Genomic DNA, 20,390 nt, shown 5'->3' with positions numbered 1-20,390 from the left:
ACTGTCTGCTTTTTTTTTCTTCTTTGCCCAGGGCACTCTAAATAGAAGCGTTACTTATTTACTGTACTTTACCTCCCAACTGTCCTAATTTCAGCAGGACAGTTCTGCTATTCGGGCACAGCTCCGCTATTCCGCTGTCTATCTAATCACAAAAGCTCTGCACACACCATATAAATATTGCAGACATTCCAAGCTGTATTCTCTATACTATATGCAAAGGGAATGTTAGTTTCAATTGTTGAAACATTTGTTAAGCTGACCAAACTGCACGCAAATCTTCCCCTTCTGGTCAGTCCTGCTCTATCACTTAGTCCCACTGCCCCACCCTCCCCCTCCCCCAGGTAGGCAGCACCAACACTTGGGTGCAGGGAGAGAGATCAGTGACTCACGCTGAACTGTCCCAAGAAGCCCATCACCGCCCAAGCCTGCTCTGTGGCCTCAAAATAACTAGGATTTGTTATTATTTCCACACCCTGCATTGACCACGCCCTCCTCCCAGCTAGCTGTCGGCGTCCCTGTATAAGTGGCTTCGGCCTCATGTATTCCACCACCCAAGGCGTACATACTGCATATCAGAGCGCGACCACACAGCCAAGAGTGGTATAGATATCTTAGAAAATGGCCCCTGTTGTAACTAAATAGTTCTACATAAGGTCATGCTGGGAGGTGTGTGGTCATTGAGATATAATGCATGAGCATGTGATTTAGGGTGTCCAATGATGTTAGTGGGATTTTTGCCATTTTACCATACCATTGTTCCCATTGCACTCACCATCACAATACTTAGTTCTAAATTGAGAAGGTTTGCCTACCTCAAAATAATTTATTCTGTATTTGTCCTTACTGAGCATGGTTTGCAACCTACAATATCCAGGGGCACTCTGAAATAAACAAAAATCAATCAATCAATCAATCAATCAATCAATCAATCAATCAATCATCTAATTCATCAAACTGCTTGTTTCATGTTACAGAGTGGAATTCAGTGATTTACTTCCACTTTCACAGTGGAATAGTATGACAAGTCATATGTTTGAATTGCTAGCGGCTGCTTGCTTTTAATAAATAAATTGTTTATATGATACACAGATGAACAAATATCTTGCATTTCTATTTGCTGAACGATTTGTGATAACAGTTCTATTTTTAGTAAATCGATTAAAAAAATGTTTTTCATGTTCACTATATAGACTAGAGATGTGCGATGACCCTTGTGTTTTGGTTTTGGATCTGTATTAACTTCATGTTTTGGTATTGCCAAAAGCGCCATCACGGGTTTTGGTTTTGCTAAAAAATTGCTAAAATAACATAATTTGGGCCCATATTTATCCCTGCAGTATTATCAACCTCAATGCCATTTATTTCCAGTGATTTTCACTCAATTTTGACCACCTCATAGCTCACAATATAGTTCACCAACATAAGACAAATGCTTGCTTGCTAAACTAACCAACAGAGCAGTGGCACAAACACACGGGAGTTATTTCTCTTTAAAAATGTTTTGCAAATTAGTAATGTATTAGCAATAACCAATCAAACCAACTAGCAAGTACTTTCACAATTTCAATAGAAGACAATACAACACAGAAATTTACCAAGAATCGTGTGTGGAATATAATTGCTCAAAAGTAGTAGTAGTTACCAAACAGAAGAAAAGAAAAGAAGTTCTGGGTTGCTTCTTTCTCCAAAAGCCGAACCCGCTCATCTCCAGTCACCATATATATACATTACAGTAGCAGAATGTGACTATATGAATACACTATAGCATCCGCAGCATGTCAACATATACTGTACAACATTATAGCAGCAGCATGTCACCTTATACTGTATATACATTATAGCTGCAGCATGTCACCATATACATAATAGCACTGTGATGTGTACCACTAATGCACAACTATTACAAATCTATTCATCTACATACACAAACAGATACTGTGATGTAAGAGTAGTAGTCACGAAACTAATGTAGCAAATAATTATTTGTCGTACTGTAGATACTGATTTCATTAATTTAAGCAGGTCTGTATTTGTTTTTTTGTGTTGCTTTTGTTTTCTTTTTGACTAGTTTTATTAAAACACATTGTTCCGTTAGTAATATATAAATTTAACTAACGTGCATATACTAAAACTCCACTTAAAGCAGAGTAAAAACAGCTCCTGTTTCACCAGTTACCGCAATTGTTACTAATCATAGACCCTCTAAGGTGAGTGAACATTACGTCACCCCCTCAGCAGTGACAGGCAGCAGAGCAGAGAGTGTGGAGTGACTGTAGAGCAGCAGCAGTGAGACTTTTTATTGATGACCAGTCAAGTGACAGAGAGCTTACTTCCTCCTTCTGCCGTGCAGACAAGCAGAAACCGGCAGCTACAGGTGGCGATAAAAGCGCTGGAGAAGACATCTTGCGGTAAGTTACCTCTCATCTTATTAACACCTGGGACCCTGCGCTGCTATAGGTGCCTATGGCCAGAGCCGACCCTATATGATGCCCTAGGCAAAATTTTGGCTGGTGCCCCCTAGAACCACCACTAGTTCCGCCTCTGACCATGTGCCCCTTTCCCAGCACCATCACCCCTCACCTATAGCAATTCTCATTTTGGTGTTTCTACCCCCTATATTTTAAAAAGGAACAGTGCGCACATTCGGTGCACAGTCCAAAAAGGGGTGTGTTCTTGCTGGGAAGGGCATGGCCACGCAATAGTACCCCCAATTCAAAATACGCCACACAGTAGTGCAACTTTATTCACATTACATCACACTGAATTGCTCCTTATTCACATTACACCACACCATATTGCTCTTTATTCACATTACACCACACCATATTGCTCTTTATTCACATTAGACCACACAGTAGTGCCCCTTACACATATGACACACATTATTAATGTCCTTTTAAAAATAATGAGCCTTACATATTATACCAACCTTTATTAATGCCCTTATACACATAATGTCCCTTACTCATATACTTTACATTATTTACTAGTGCACTTATACACATAATGACACACAGTGCCCTTTACACATTTGCTGCATATTATTAATGCATCTATACACGACACACATAATGCCCCTCACACATATGCCAAACACTACTGCACAACCAACCCACCCGCACACAGCACCCACATGGCCGCTAACACTGTGACCTCTGCCTCTGCTTGGATACAGATGTGTCCACATACATCTTGAATCAATACGCCATGCAGCAGGAGATGCTTGGAGTAAGTCAGCTGGCAGCTCTACTAACGTCGGGGGCCTTTTCTTATGAAAATGCATCTTATTTGCATTACTGTGTGGCTAAGATGCACAAGCAGCTTCTGCTGATTAAAATGATATGCGGCATGCCTATATTCTGTGTGCAACTGTGGGTGTATCTGCATATGAAATGCTACATTACAGTGATTTCCAGGAATACACTGTAACATAGCATTTCGTATGCAGATACAGCCGCAGTCACACACCGAATATAGGCATGCTGCATATCATTTTAATCAGCAGAAGCTGCTTGTGCCTCATGGCATACCAAATGCCCTAGGCATTTGCCTAGTTTGCATATGCCTAGGGCCGGCTTTGCCTATTGCAGTGCTAAGTGACCCAGGTACGGCGCCGATATTCTAACCTGATAATAGCGCTAGCAGACTGAAGGCAGAGCAAACCCCTTTAGTGCATTTTTTTTATTGTTATTTTATTTTATTACTATAGTGCATGATTTACCCATCATAACCCTGTATATCCTTATCCATTAGGAATTTATCTAGCCCATTCTTAAATGTATTGACCGAGTCTCTGCCTTTTTTGTTTTGCCTACTTATCTATTTTTGGACCCCTAACTTATTTCAGCACTGCCAAAACAGTAGTGAATAAGAGAACAGAAAGTAACAAATATCAACATAAATAATCAAACAGTAGAAATTTGTATTCAAATTATGCTACTGTACAGCTCACAGTATATGTCTTTTAGGGTCAGAGGGGAAGGGAGCCCATTGGAATCTGACCTGTTTCACTGGTGTTGTTAAACAGGGTTGATAAGTTTGTAGTATGTGTTCCTAAGTATTACGTAATACAATTCATTTGATTCTTTTTAATTTAAATTAGTGAAAAATTACCCTTTCAGCTATTTTCCATGTTGCAATAAGATAAATTATACAAATGTATTAGTACTGTAGTGCGCTATAATTTAGGTAGTTTTTATTTTATTGGCAGTATTTTTTGCACAGTTGTCAAAATTGCTTTCTCACATTACTGGTGCAATAACTTTATTTCCAAACATGGCATTATCTGACTGGGGTTTGTATGTTCTCCCTGTGTTTGTTTGCTCTGGGGTTTTTTTTCACAGTCAAAAACTATGCTAGTATGTTAATTGGTTAATGACAAATTTGACCACAACTAGGTGACTAATATAGTATTATTATTATACTTATTATTATTATTATTATTATTATTATTATTATTATTTTTTTTTTTTTTTTTTTACAAGGAATCAAAGGGTATGCATATGCGTACATTGGGGATTGAACAAAAGAGCCACTATTTACATAGTACAAAGTAAAGTAGGATAACTACAGTTTAAACAGTAAGAATTCATTAATGCCTCATATAGTAAATGAGGGAGCATAGAGGAAATAATGGACCAAAACCAGGAGGGTACCATTGCGAAGCAAGCAGTGCCAGTTTAAGGTCCTTATGGGCCGGGAGCTGAAATTTCTGCAGGGCCTATATGTGCCATAGTGTGGGGTGTACCAGCATGGCAGGTGTGTGGATACTGACATGGGGGTGTGATCAGTGATGTATAAATATTTTGTGAATGATTTTGGCAGATAGGAGGAGGTTGTTGGGGAACAGATGGGATGGGGAAAAAGATGGGATAATGTGACACAGGGAAAAACAAAATCACGGGGAAGAGGCATACATGTGGAGTAAAGATGGGCAGAGACACATGTGGGAAGTCGACGAAGGGCAGAGACAGACATGAGATTTGTACTGGGAGGCAGGGGTACATAATCTACACAGTGTAGAGACAGAGACAGAGGGAGACAGGGACAGATGCACAGGGTGGAAGGGAGGTAATATAGAGATGCAGGGGGTAGTGAGGAAATAAAGAGATGTAGGGAGGGAATATAGAGACGCAGGGCGGTAGGGAAGTAGAGATGTGCACCGGACACTTTTCTGATTTTATGTTTTGGTTTTGGATCTTGATCTCCATTCGTGTTTTGGATCTGGATTGGTTTTGCCAAAACCACCCTTTCGGGTTTTTGGTTTTGGATCTGGATTTTTGTTTTTGAAAAAACAACAACATAAAAACAGCTAAAATCACAGAATTTAGAGTTTCTTTTTGTTCCTACCATATTACTAACCTCAATAACATTCATTTCCACTCATTTCTAATCTATTCTGAACACCTCAGACCTCACAATATTGTTTTTAGGCCAAAAGGTTGCACCAAGGTCGCTGGATGACTAAGTTAAGTGACACAAGTGTGCGGCACAAACACCTGGCCCATCTAGGAGTGGCACTGCAGTGGCAGACAGGATGGCAGTTTTTAAAAACTAGGCCCCAAAGAACATATACTGTAATACAAAGAAAAAAAAGAGGTGCAAGATGGAATTGTCCTTGGGAATGTTGTTTAAACAGGACATGCACAGTTTAATAAACCCATCATTTCAGCGACAGGTGGTCCCCCTGGAAAAAGCTCACCAAGTTTTCCGAATCATAGCTACCTACAAACATACCACCTCCATATTTGATGACTTTTCACATTATGAGAAGAGGCAAGAGGAAGAGGACAGTGTCATGAAGGTGATTCAAAATTAGAGAGGCACATGCAATCAGGAACAACACACAGGCTTTCACCTCCACTACTATATTGGTGTGGAACAGAAAGGACTTCAACCAAACAAATATTTATCTAACGTCCTAGTGGATGCTGGGGACTCCGTAAGGACCATGGGGAATAGCGGCTCCGCAGGAGACTGGGCACAGCTAAGAAAGAATTAGGACTACCTGATGTGCACTGGCTCCTCCCACCGTGACCCTCCTCCAGACTTCAGTTAGAATCCTGTGCCCGGCCGAGCTGGATGCACACTAGGGCCTCTCCAGAGCTCCTAGAAAGAAAGTATATGTTAGGTTTTTTATTTTACAGTGAGATCTGCTGGCAAAAGACTCACTGCAGCGAGGGACTAAGGGGAGAAGAAGCGAACCTACCTAACTGGTGGTAGCTTGGGCTTCTTAGGCTACTGGACACCATTAGCTCCAGAGGGATCGACCGCATGGAACCGGCCATTGGTGTTCGGTCCCGGAGCCGCGCCGCCGGCCCCCTTACAGAGCCAGAAGCAAGAAGAAATCCGGAAAATCGGCGGCAGAAGACATCAGTCTTCACCAAGGTAGCGCACAACACTGCAGCTGTGCGCCATTGCTCCTCATACACACTTCACACTCCGGTCACTGAGGGTGCAGGGCGCTGGGGGGGGGGCGCCCTGAGAAGCAATAAATACACCTTGGCTGGCAAATATATCACAATATATAGCCCCAGAGGCTATATATGTGATAAATACCCCTGCCAGAATCCATAAAAAAGCGGGAGAAAAGTCCGCGAAAAAGGGGCGGAGCTATCTCCCTCAGCACACTGGCGCCATTTTCTCTTCACAGTGCAGCTGGAAGACAGCTCCCCAGGCTCTCCCCTGTAGTTTTCAGGCTCAAAGGGTTAAAAAGAGAGGGGGGGCACTAAATTTAGGTGCAATATTGTTTATACAAGCAGCTATTGGGGGAAAAATTACTCAGTTATAGTGTTAATCCCTGCATTATATAGCGCTCTGGTGTGTGCTGGCATACTCTCTCTCTGTCTCCCCAAAGGACTTTGTGGGGTCCTGTCCTCAGTCAGAGCATTCCCTGTGTGTGTGCTGTGTGTCGGTACGGCTGTGTCGACATGTGGGATGAGGAAGGTTACGTGGAGGTGGAGCAGAGGCCGATAAATGGGATGTCGTCCCCTGTGGGGCCGACACCAGAGTGGATGGATAGGTGGAAGGTATTAAACGACAATATCAACTCCTTACAAGGCTGGATGACGTAAAACAGCTGTGGGACAGCCGGCTTCTCAGCCCGCGCCTGCCCAGGCGTCTCAAAGGCCATCAGGGGCTCAAAAAAGCGCCCGTTTCCTCAGATGGCAGACACAGATGTCGACACGGAGTCTGACTCCAGTGTCGACGAGATTGAGACATATACACAATCCACTAGGAATATCCGTTACATGATCTCGGCAATAAAAAATGTGTTACGCATTTCTGACATGAACCCAAGTACCACATAAAAGGGGTTTTATTTTTGGGGAGAAAAAGCAGCCAGTGTTTTGTTCCCCCATCAGATGAATGAATGAAGTGTGTAAAGTAGCGTGGGTTCCCCCAATAAGTTACTGATGGCGTACCCTTTCCCGCCAGAGGATAGGTCACGTTGGGAGATATCCCTTAGGGTGGATAAGGCGCTCACACGTTTGTCAAAAAAGGTGGCACTGCCGTCTTAAGGTACGGCCACCTTGAAGGAGCCTGCTGATAAAAAGCAGGAGACTATCCTGAAGTCTGTATATACACACTCAGGTTATATACTGAGACCTGCAATCGCCTCAGCATAAATAGTGCTGCTGCAGCGTGGTCTGATACACTGTCAGATAATATTAATACTCTAAGACAGGAAAAATAGTTTGCTAACATAGAGCATATTAAAGACGTTGTCTTATATATAAAGGATGTACAGAGGGATATTTGCCGGCTGGCATCCAGAATTAATGCAATGTCCATTCTGCCAGGAGGGTATTAGAAACCCGGCAGTGGACAGGTGATGCTGCCTATAAAAGGCACATGGAGACAGGTGCGGTAGGGGCGCGTCTCGGGAACTTCAGGGACCAGTGGGTTTGCCCACAGGTGGATCCCTAGGTTCTGCAAATAGTATCACAGGGATACAGGCTGGAGTTCGAGGTGACTCCCCCTCGCCGTTACCTCACCTCAGCCTTGCCTGCTGCCCTCAGAGAAAGGTAGTACTGGCGGCAATTCACAAGCTGCACTTCCAGCAGGTGAAATCTAGGTACCCCTCCTTCAACAAGGCCGGGGTTACTATTCCAAAATGTTGTGGTACCGAAACCAGACGGTTCTGTGAGACCCATTCTAAAATTGAAAGCCTTGAACACTTATATACAAAGGTTCAAGTTCGAAATGGAATCGCTCAGGGCGATTATTGCAAGCCTGGAGGGTATCACTGGACATCAAGGATGCTTACCTGCATGTCCCTATTTACCCTTTTCACCAGGAGTACCTCAAAATTGTGGTACAGGATTGTCATTACCAATTCCAGACGTTGCCGTTGGTCTGTCCCCGGCACCGAGGTATTTACCAAGGTAATGGCCGAAATAATTATCCCGTACTTGGACGATCTCCTTATAAAGGCGAGGTCCAGGGAGCAGTTGTTCGGCGGAGTAGCACTATCTCGGGAAGTGCTACAACAGCACGGCTGAATTCTGAATATTCCAAAGTCACAGCTGGTTCCTACGACGCGTCTACTGTTCCTGAGTATGTTTCTGGACACAGAACAGGATAAAAAGGGTTTCTCCCGGAGGAGAAGTCCAAGGAGTTGTCGTCTCTAGACAGAGACCTCCTAATACATATACAGGTGTCGGTGCATCAATGCACGCGAGCCCTGGGAAGGATGGTAGCTTCTTACGAAGAAATTCCATTCGCCAGGTCCCATTCAAGGATTTTCCAGTGGGATCTGTTGGACATGTGGTCCGGGTCGCATCTTCAGATGCATCGGCGGATAACCCTGTCTCCAAGGGCCAGGGTGTCGTTGTTGTGGTGGCTGCAGAGTGCTCATCTTCTAGGGGGCCGCAGATTCGGCATACAGGACTGGGTCCTGGTGACTACGGATGCCAGCCTTCGAGGCTGGGGGGCAGTCACACAGGGAAGAAACTTCCAAGGCTATGGAAAAGTCAGGAGACTTCCCTACACATAAATATTCTGGAACTAAGGGCCATTTACAATGCCCTAAGTCAGGCTAGACCCCTGCTTCAACACCGGCCGGTGCTGATCCAGTCAGACAACATCACGGCGGTCGCTCATGTACACAACAGGGCGGCACAAGAAGCAGGATGGCGATGGCAGAAGCCACAAGGATTCTCCGATGGGCGGAAAATCATGTGTTAGCACTGTCAGCAGTGTTCATTCCCGGAGTGGACAACTGAGAAGCAGACTTTCTCAGAAGACACGACCTCCACCCGGGAGAGTGGGGACTTCATCCAGAAGTCTTCCAAAGGATTGTACACCATTGGGAAAGGCCACAGGTGGACATGATGGCGTCCCGCATCAACTAAAAGTTACAAAGATATTGCGCCAGGTCAAGGACCCTCAGGCGATAGCTGTGGACGCTCTGGTAACACCGTGGGTGTACCAGTCGGTGTATGTGTTCCCTTCTCTGCCTCTCTTACCCAGGGTAATGAGAATAATAAGAAGGAGAGGAGTAAGAACTATACTCATTGTTCCGGGTTGGCCAAGAAGAGCTTGGTAACCAGAACTCCAAGAAATTATCTCAGAGGACCTATGGCCTCTGCCGCTCAGACAGGACCTGCTGCAGCAGGGGGCCTGTCTGTTTCAAGATGTACCGCGGCTGCGTTGACGGCATGGCGGTTGAACGCCGGATCCTGAAGGAAAAGGGAATTCCGGAGGAAGTTATCCCTACGCTATTTAAAGCTAGGAAAGAAGTGAACGCTAACCATTATCACCGCATATGGCGGAAATATGTTGCGTACTGTGAGGCCAGGAAGGCCCCAAAGGAGAAATTTCAGCTAGGTCGATTTCTGCACTTCCTACAGTCAGAGGTGACTATGGGCCTACAATTGGGTTCCATTAAGGTCCAGATTTCGGCTCTATCGATTTTCTTCCAAAATGGAACTGGCTTCACTGCCTGAAGTTCAGACATTTGTCAAGGGAGTGCTGCATATTCAGCCTCCTTTTGTGCCTCCAGTGGCACCGTGGGACCTCAACGTGGTGTTGGGTTTCCTAAAGTCATATTGGTTTGAGCCACTCAAAACCGTGTATTTAAAATATCTCACGTGGAAAGTGGTCATGCTTTTGGCCTTGGCTTCGGCAAGGCGGGTGGCAAAATTGGCAGCTTTATCATGCAAAAGCCCCTATTGGATTTTCCATATGGATAGGGCAGAATTGAGGACTAGTCCCCAGTTTCTTCCTAAGGTGGTATCAGCTTTTCACTTGAACCAACCTATCGTGGTGCCTGCGGCTACTAGGGACTTGGAGGACTCCAAGTTACTGGACGTAGTCAGGGCCTTGAAAATTTATGTTTCCAGGACGGCTGGAGTCAGGAAGACTGACTCGCTGTTTATCCTGTATGCACCAAACAAGATGGGTGCTCCAGCTTCAAAGCAGACTATTGCTCGCTGGATTTGTAGCACAATTCAGCTTGCGCATTCTGTGGCTGGCCTGCCGCAGCCTAAATCTGTAAAAGCCCATTCCACGAGGAAAGTGGGCTCTTCTTGGGCGGCTGCCCGAGGGGTCTCGGCTTTACAACTTTGCCGAGCTGCTACTTGGTCAGGGGCAAAAACGTTTGCAAAATTCTACAAATTTGATACCCTGGCTGAGGAGGACCTTGAGTTCTCTCATTCGGTGCTGCAGAGTCATCCGCACTCTCCCGCCCGTTTGGGAGCTTTGGTATAATCCCCATGGTCCTTACGGAGTCCCCAGCATCCACTAGGACGTTAGAGAAAATAAGATTTTACTCACCGGTAAATCTATTTCTCGTAGTCCGTAGTGGATGCTGGGCGCCGTCCCAAGTGCGGACTGTCTGCAATACTTGTATATAGTTATTGTTAACTAAAAGGGTTATTGTTGAGCCATCTGTTGAGAGGCTCTGTTATGTTCATACTGTTAACTGGGTATAATATCACGAGATATACGGTGTGATTGGTGTGGCTGGTATGAGTCTTACCCGGGATTCAAAATCCTTTCCTTATTGTGTCAGCTCTTCCGGGCACAGTATCCTTACTGAAGTCTGGAGGAGGGTCATGGTGGGAGGAGCCAGTGCACACCAGGTAGTCCTAATTCTTTCTTAGCTGTGCCCAGTCTCCTGCGGAGCCGCTATTCCCCATGGTCCTTACGGAGTCCCCAGCATCCACTACGGACTACGAAAAATAGATTTACCGGTGAGACTAATACACAACAACAGATATTGCATACACCTTTAGGCGCTACCACTTTCTAAAAATCACGTAATGTTCTTAATCAATAGTCCCAAATAAGATCACTCGTTTCACTTGAAATATTCCTCCTTCTAGAAGTTCGTTCCTCTTCAAGTTCACAATTTTCTCATGTGAAGATGTGGTTCATAGAAGGAAAGAAGGACGTATATAGTGTAGTAGATTTAAGCAAAAATTTGAATTTATTCAATAGTAAAATACATAAAATATATTTTCATCCAATTAAAAGTGACAACTCCACTCTCTGATAAAATTGGAACCGTACCGTGTCAAGCTCCCAGCATGGAGCAATGAAGAAAGTATAATCGGAAGGTTCCGGAATTCCTCCCTTCTCCCTTCACACAATCTGCTGACCACTGGACCTGGCAAGGTTCCCCTCTGGTTCTGAGTACAGGTAAAGGATCACTGGATGCCGCCAACGCGTTTCGAGTTCTTATTAACTCTTCCTCAGGGAAGAATGATCCCATACCTGTAAGCATCCTTATTTATACTGAAATATGACCCGGAAGTGCAACCCTAATTGCCTATACATCCATAACTTTTTTTAAATCAGAATAAAACAATTCATTACAGTTATATAGATATAAATTATTAATACATGAGGTCCATCTTGTAATAATCATCTTTTGTACGAATATCATAAGTACTTCCTAGAGGTCAAAGTACCATTAGTTGCAAAAGTGACCTCTAAACATGCAGCAAAAATACATCCCTATCCTAAAAACTATTGCTGAGGGGCTTATCTGTACGAACGCCTTCTTTATAATCTAAAAACATCTAAGATAGCTATACATCGGAACGCCATGCGTTCCACGATCGTATTTGCCGGAAGTTCTGTGCGTTCCACCGGTCTTTCCGGTGACACACTTCCGTTTCTATAGTAAACAGCGCTTTGCGTTCCACGGCGGCTCCGTCGTGGAACGCATGCGTTCCAGATCTAAAAAGACATTTCCTGACATGATAATCCGTTCTTTTCTTAATCATAGAAGGAGATTAAAATACATATTCATTATAGAGGCAGCACAAGATTGGAAACATAGGTGTGAAGGAATCATCTCTATAATAAAAACATATAAAACATGAATCACCATGGTTTAGAAGAATTTTCACAGAAAACCTGGGTTTGTACTGAAGTACCTGTGTGTAAAAAATGTATTTTAACCATGAGGGGTATTTCTTTAAAGAAACCATTTTATTTCAAATTCTTTATTGAGTCCTGCTGGGGCAATGGTTTTTAAATTAAAAATCCACCTCATTTCAGCCTTTGCCAATAAGCTCTTTGAATCCCTATCTTTCCAGTTGATTTTTATATGTTGGATTCCTATAAATTGTTTAATGGCACTTGCTTTACAATGATGTTTTGATTTGAAGTGATTAGATAAATTGTGTGATTCTAACCCCTTCGTGATATTTCTCACATGTTCTCCCATTCGTGTTTTTAGTGCTCTGGATGTGCGTCCTATATAAAATAGCCCACATTCACACTCAATAAGATAAATGACATTTTTAGTGTGACACGTTATAAAGTTCTTAATTTTATATTCTTTGTCATTTATTTTGAAACTTGATATTTTTGATTTGTTGGCTTTCACCGTCTTGCACATTGTGCAACTTCCACATCGATAGAAGCCTTTTGATCTTATTGGATTATTTTGATGAATTGGTAGTGAGCTTTTTACTAGACTAGTTTTTAGGTTATTTGATTTCCTGTAAATGAACTTAGGGACATCCGGGATTATGTCCTTTAATACTGGGTCCTTCTTAAGGACAGACCAATGGGTTTTAATAATTGACTCAATTCTTTTGTAATCTGCCCCATAGGTAGTGATGAAAGCAACATTGACATTGTCTTCCTTTTTCGGCAAAATTCTATTTTTATGTAATAACTCTCTTCTATTCATCCTTCCTACTTCTTCATGTGCCTTCTTCAAGTCTTGTTCTGTGTACCCTTGTGAGCGAAAGTTGTTTAGCATTGCTTCGCTCTGTTTCTTACATTCTACCGGGTCATTACAATTCCTTTTTATTCGTATGAGTTGGCATTTTGGGATTCCCTTGGTCCAATTTGGATGATGTTGACTTTGTTTGCTGATATATTGTTGAGAATCTGTAGGTTTGATGTATCCTTTAGTATAAAGATTATTCTCTGATTTGTAGACCGTTAGATCTAAAAAGTTGACTTTTTCTCGACTCTTGTCAAATGTCAATTTAATGCCAGCATCAGTCATATTTATTTCATTGCAGAAAGATATTAGGTCCTCCTCAGAACCTTCCCACAGAAATATGATGTCATCAATAAATCTTTGCCAGAGGACCAAGCTCGACGCCTCAGCCACACTCCCCCACACATGGGTATTTTCCCAATGTGCCATGAAGAGATTGGCGTAGCTGGGCGCGAACTTGGTCCCCATGGCAGTGCCCACCAGTTGAAGATAATAATTCCCTTCAAAAAAGAAATAATTGTTTTTTAAAATAAATGTAATTCCTTCTATAATGAATTCTCTCGTATTTATTGGTATGTTGGATTGATTCAAAAACCATTTGACAGCCTCTATACCTTTCTCGTGATCTATCGCAGTATAGAGTGATGTCACATCTGCAGTTGTTAGGATTGTGGAGTCACTAACCGTGATGTTTTCTAATTTATTAATAATGTCCACTGTGTCCTTAATGTACGATTTATTGCTGATCACTAAGGGTTGTAAAAAACAATCTATCATTTCAGATAGATTGCTGGTAAGGCTTCCAACCCCGGCTATGATGGGTCTACCCGGGGGAGCTAGTGGGTCTTTATGCACCTTCGGTAGAATGTATATACTAGGGGTCTTTGGATGTTCAATCAGGAGAAAATCTAACTCCTGTTTGGTGATTGCTTCTTTCTCCAGATGTTTAATTAGGAGTTTTTGAAATTCTGTTTTAATACGGTTAGTGGGGTCAGTTTTCAATTTTTTATATGTTGTTCCATCTTCTAATTGTCGATGGATTTCTTTAGTATAATATTCCTTACTCATCACAACTACCCCTCCCCCCTTATCACAGGGTTTGATGACTATACCTTCATTTCTAGATAGACTTTTCAGTGCTTGTTTTTCTTTTCTTGTCAGATTACTTTTTATTTGTTTTGTTTTTAAAATCTTCCTCCACTAATTTGTTGAAGACACTGATATAATTGCCCTTTATATGAGCCGGATAAAATGATGATTTCTTCCAGAAAGTTTTCTTATCCTCTTCGTTTCCTGACGTGAGTTCTTCTGCTTCTGATTGATCTTCCTTTAACTTAAACATTTTTTTTAAAGTGATCTTTCTTATAAATTTTTCAGTGTCAATAAACAAAGTGAAGGGGTCAGTGTTGGAAGTAGGTGCATTTTTTAGTCCTTTTTCTAGCACTTTTTGTTCTGAAATCGTCAGTGCTTTATTGGCAATGTTGAAGATTTTGCATTTTTTTGGAGAAACATGTCCAGCATGTTTATCTTTTTTGGTCAACTTGGATTTTTTTGTCTGTTTTTTACCCGCCCTAGTGCCTCTATATTTACGATTTACTGATGTGTGTACATCTTCTACCATCTTCTCATGAATGGTTTTCGTCCTCTCTCCAAAAAAAATTCCTGATTTTGATGATTATTTTCTCTCAATGGATGGTATCTTCGTGATGTCCAATCTTCTTGTGGGACAAAATTCTCTTGTCTATAAGATCTATAATCATTCCTTCTGTGGTAATAATTTCTTTCGGAATCTCTTTGTCTATCATATCTTCTAGGGAGTATCCGATCTCTGCTCTTTTCTTGATCATTATTCCTATGAGGTTGATATTGATTATATCTTTCTCTTTCTCCTTGTATATAATCCTTTCTATATCTAGTGATAGGGGAATAGATTGTTCTTCTTTTCATAGGAATTTTCTCTTCTCTCCTATCCTGGTAATGGGTTTTAGATGGATGTCTCTTTGATTTTTTCGTGATATTTCGAGGGGAACTAATGCTTTCATTTTCTGTTCCATCCCCAATATCAGATGAAAGTCTTCTCCTCGTTTCTTGTTTCCTAGTTTCCTTGGTTTTCTCCTGTTGATAATATTCATGGTCCCTCTGTAGTTTTTTTTGTTTTTTGCTAATTAGATCTTTCGTATTCTTTTTTATTTTCAATTCAATTTCTTTTTCCGCTATTACAAATTCTGATAATTCCTGAAATGGTTTTACCAGGATTTGTAAATTTTTTATCCTTTCGTTTATTTCCTTTAATTTTTCCTTTCGTTCTTTCAAAATAAGATGGATGAGTGAGAAAGAGCAGGTGTTAATGATAACTTCCCACTCCTTCTGGAAATGATCACTTCCGTCGTTAAAGGATGGTATTTTTGAAATTCTTAATCCTTTCGCTATTATTTGATCTGAGAGGTATTTTTCTAGTGTAGATACCTCCCACCACAATTTGTTTTCTTTGAGTAACAGTGTGCTAAGTTTATCCATAGCCGTATCTAAATTTTCATCTAAGATTTCAACGTGATCGGCCGAATTTTGTGTATAAAAAGCATCTTTGAATGTTTTTTCTCTATTTTCAAGATGTGAAAACATATTCCTAGCAGCTTATTTCTATTACCAAATAGGATAAAGTTACAAAAAATATATGAGTGGAACAGAAAATAGCGCTTAGTGGAAACAAAGCAGCCCAAGATATATTCTGGTGACGCCCAATCACCGGAAAGACTAATACACAACAACAGATATTGAATACACCTTTAGGCGCTACCACTTTCTAAAAATCACGTAATGTTCTTAATCAATAGTCCCAAATAAGATCACTCGTTTCACTTGAAATATTCCTCCTTCTAGAAGTTCGTTCCTCTTCAAGTTCACAATTTTCTCATGTGAAGATGTGGTTCATAGAAGGAAAGAAGGACGTATATAGTGTAGTAGATTTAAGCAAAAAATTGAATTTATTCAATAGTAAAATACATAAAATATATTTTCATCCAATTAAAAGTGACAACTCCACTCTCTGATAAAATTGGAACCGTACCGTGTCAAGCTCCCAGCATGGAGCAATGAAGAAAGTATAATCGGAAGGTTCCGGAATTCCTCCCTCCTCCCTTCACGCAATCTGCTGACCACTGGACCTGGCAAGGTTCCCCTCTGGTTCTGAGTACAGGTAAAGGATCACTGGATGCCGCCAACGCGTTTCGAGTTCTTATTAACTCTTCCTCAGGGAAGAATGATCCCATACCTGTAAGCATCCTTATTTATACTGAAATATGACCCGGAATGCAACCCTAATTGCCTATACATCCATAACTTTTTTTAAATCAGAATAAAACAATTCATTACAGTTATATAGATATAAATTATTAATACATGAGGTCCATCTTGTAATAATCATCTTTTGTACGAATATCATAAGTACTTCCTAGAGGTCAAAGTACCATTAGTTGCAAAAGTGACCTCTAAACATGAAGCAAAAACACATCCCTATCCTAAAAACTATTGCTGAGGGGCTTATCTGTACGAACGCTTTCTTTATAATCTAAAAACATCTAAGATAGCTATACATCGGAACGCCATGCGTTCCACAATCGTATTTGCCGGAAGTTCTGTGCGTTCCACCGGTCTTTCCGGTGACGCACTTTCGTTTCTATAGTAAACAGCGCTTTGCGTTCCACGGCGGCTCCGTCGTGGAACGCATGCGTTCCAGATCTAAAAAGACATTTCCTGACATGATAATCCGTTCTTTTCTTAATCATAGAAGGAGATTAAAATACATATTCATTATAGAGGCAGCACAAGATTGGAAACATAGGTGTGAAGGAATCATCTCTATAATAAAAACATATAAAACATGAATCACCATGGTTTAGGCGAATTTTCACAGAAAACCTGGGTTTGTACTGAAGTACCTGTGTGTAAAAAATGTATTTTAACCATGAGGGGTATTTCTTTAAAGAAACCATTTTATTTCAAATTCTTTATTGAGTCCTGCTGGGGCAATGGTTTTTAAATTAAAAATCCACCTCATTTCAGCCTTTGCCAATAAGCTCTCTGAATCCCTATCTTTCCAGTTGATTTTTATATGTTGGATTCCTATAAATTGTTTATTGGCACTTGCTTTACAATGATGTTTTGATTTGAAGTGATTAGATAAATTGTGTGATTCTAACCCCTTCGTGATATTTCTCACATGTTCTCCCATTCGTATTTTTAGTGCTCTGGATGTGCGTCCTATATAAAATAGCCCACATTCACACTCAATAAGATAAATGACATTATTAGTGTGACACGTTATAAAGTTCTTAATTTTATATTCTTTGTCATTTATTTTGAAACTTGATATTTTTGATTTGTTGGCTTTCACCGTCTTGCACATTGTGCAACTTCCACATCGATAGAAGCCTTCTGATCTTATTGGATTATTTTGATGAATTGGTAGTGAGCTTTTTACTAGACTAGTTTTTAGGTTATTTGATTTCCTGTAAATGAACTTAGGGACATCCGGGATTATGTCCTTTAATACTGGGTCCTTCTTAAGGACACACCAATGGGTTTTAATAATTGACTCAATTCTTTTGTAATCTGCCCCATAGGTAGTGATGAAAGCAACATTGACATTGTCTTCCTTTTTCGGCAAAATTCTATTTTTATGTAACAACTCTCTTCTATTCATCCTTCCTACTTCTTCATGTGCCTTCTTCAAGTCTTGTTCTGTGTACCCTTGTGAGCGAAAGTAGTTTAGCATTGCTTCGCTCTGTTTCTTACATTCTACCGGGTCATTACAATTCCTTTTTATTCGTATGAGTTGGCTTTTTGGGATTCCCTTGGTCCAATTTGGATGATGTTGACTTTGTTTGCTGATATATTGTTGAGAATCTGTAGGTTTGATGTATCCTTTAGTATAAAGATTATTCTCTGATTTGTAGACCGTTAGATCTAAAAAGTTGACTTTTTCTCGACTCTTGTCAAATGTCAATTTAATGCCAGCATCAGTCATATTTACTTCATTGCAGAAAGATATTAGGTCCTCCTCAGAACCTTCCCACAGAAATATGATGTCATCAATAAATCTTTGCCAGAGGACCAAGCTCGACGCCTCAGCCACACTCCCCCACACATGGGTATTTTCCCAATGTGCCATGAAGAGATTGGCGTAGCTGGGCGCGAACTTGGTCCCCATGGCAGTGCCCACCAGTTGAAGATAATAATTCCCTTCAAAAAAGAAATAATTGTTTTTTAAAATAAATGTAATTCCTTCTATAATGAATTCTCTCGTATTTATTGGTATGTTGGATTGATTCAAAAACCATTTGACAGCCTCTATACCTTTCTCGTGATCTATCGCAGTATAGAGTGATGTCACTTCTACAGTTGTTAGGATTGTGGAGTCACTAACCGTGATGTTTTCTAATTTATTAATAATGTCCACTGTGTCCTTAATGTACGATTTATTGCTGATCACTAAGGGTTGTAAAAAACAATCTATCATTTCAGATAGATTGCTGGTAAGGCTTCCAACCCCGGCTATGATGGGTCTACCCGGGGGAGCTAGTGGGTCTTTATGCACCTTCGGTAGAATGTATATACTAGGGGTCTTTGGATGTTCAATCAGGAGAAAATCAAACTCCTGTTTGGTGATTGATTCTTTCTCCAGATGTTTAATTAGGAGTTTTTGAAATTCTGTTTTAATACGGTTAGTGGGGTCAGTTTTCAATTTTTTATATGTTGTTCCATCTTCTAATTGTCGTTGGATTTCTTTAGTATAATATTCCTTACTCATCACAACTACCCCTCCCCCCTTATCACAGGGTTTGATGACTATATCTTCATTTCTAGATAGACTTTTCAGTGCTTGTTTTTCTTTTCTTGTCAGATTACTTTTTATTTGTTTTGTTTTCAGATTTTTAAAATCTTCCTCCACTAATTTGTTGAAGACACTGATATAATTGCCCTTTATATGAGCCGGATAAAATGATGATTTCTTCCAGAAAGTTTTCTTATCCTCTTCGTTTCCTGACGTGAGTTCTTCTGCTTCTGATTGATCTTCCTTTAACTTAAAATTTTTTTTTAAAGTGATCTTTCTTATAAATTTTTCAGTGTCAACAAACAAAGTGAAGGGGTCAGTGTTGGAAGTAGGTGCATATTTTAGTCCTTTTTCTAGCACTTTTTGTTCTGAAATTGTCAGTGTTTTATTGGCAATGTTGAAGATTTTGCATTTTTTTGGAGAAACATGTCCAGCATGTTTATCTTTTTTGGTCAACTTGGATTTTTTTGTCTGTTTTTTACCCACCCTAGTGCCTCTATATTTACGATTTACTGATGTGTGTACATCTTCTACCATCTTCTCATGAATGGTGTTCGTCCTCTCTCCAAAAAAAATTCCTGATTTTGATGATTATTTTCTCTCAATGGATGGTATCTTCGTGACCCTTAGTGATCAGCAATAAATCGTACATTAAGGACACAGTGGACATTATTAATAAATTAGAAAACATCACGGTTAGTGACTCCACAATCCTAACAACTGCAGATGTGACATCACTCTATACTGCGATAGATCACGAGAAAGGTATAGAGGCTGTCAAATGGTTTTTGAATCAATCCAACACACCAATAAATACGAGAGAATTCATTATAGAAGGAATTACATTTATTTTAAAAAACAATTATTTCTTTTTTGAAGGGAATTATTATCTTCAACTAGTGGGCACTGCCATGGGGACCAAGTTCGCGCCCAGCTACGCCAATCTCTTCATGGCACATTGGGAAAATACCCATGTGTGGGGGAGTGTGGCTGAGGCGTCGAGCTTGGTCCTCTGGCAAAGATTTATTGATGACATCATATTTCTGTGGGAAGGTTCTGAGGAGGACCTAATATCTTTCTGCAATGAAATAAATATGACTGATGCTGGCATTAAATTGACATTTGACAAGAGTCGAGAAAAAGTCAACTTTTTAGATCTAACGGTCTACAAATCAGAGAATAATCTTTATACTAAAGGATACATCAAACCTACAGATTCTCAACAATATATCAGCAAACAAAGTCAACATCATCCAAATTGGACCAAGGGAATCCCAAAAAGCCAACTCATACGAATAAAAAGGAATTGTAATGACCCGGTAGAATGTAAGAAACAGAGCGAAGCAATGCTAAACAACTTTCGCT

This window comes from Pseudophryne corroboree, chromosome 2, assembly GCF_028390025.1.
Source record: "Pseudophryne corroboree isolate aPseCor3 chromosome 2, aPseCor3.hap2, whole genome shotgun sequence".
Classification (NCBI taxonomy): domain Eukaryota; kingdom Metazoa; phylum Chordata; class Amphibia; order Anura; family Myobatrachidae; genus Pseudophryne; species Pseudophryne corroboree.
The sequence above is the reverse complement of the archived record's forward strand: the minus strand, read 5'-3'. Positions refer to the sequence as shown.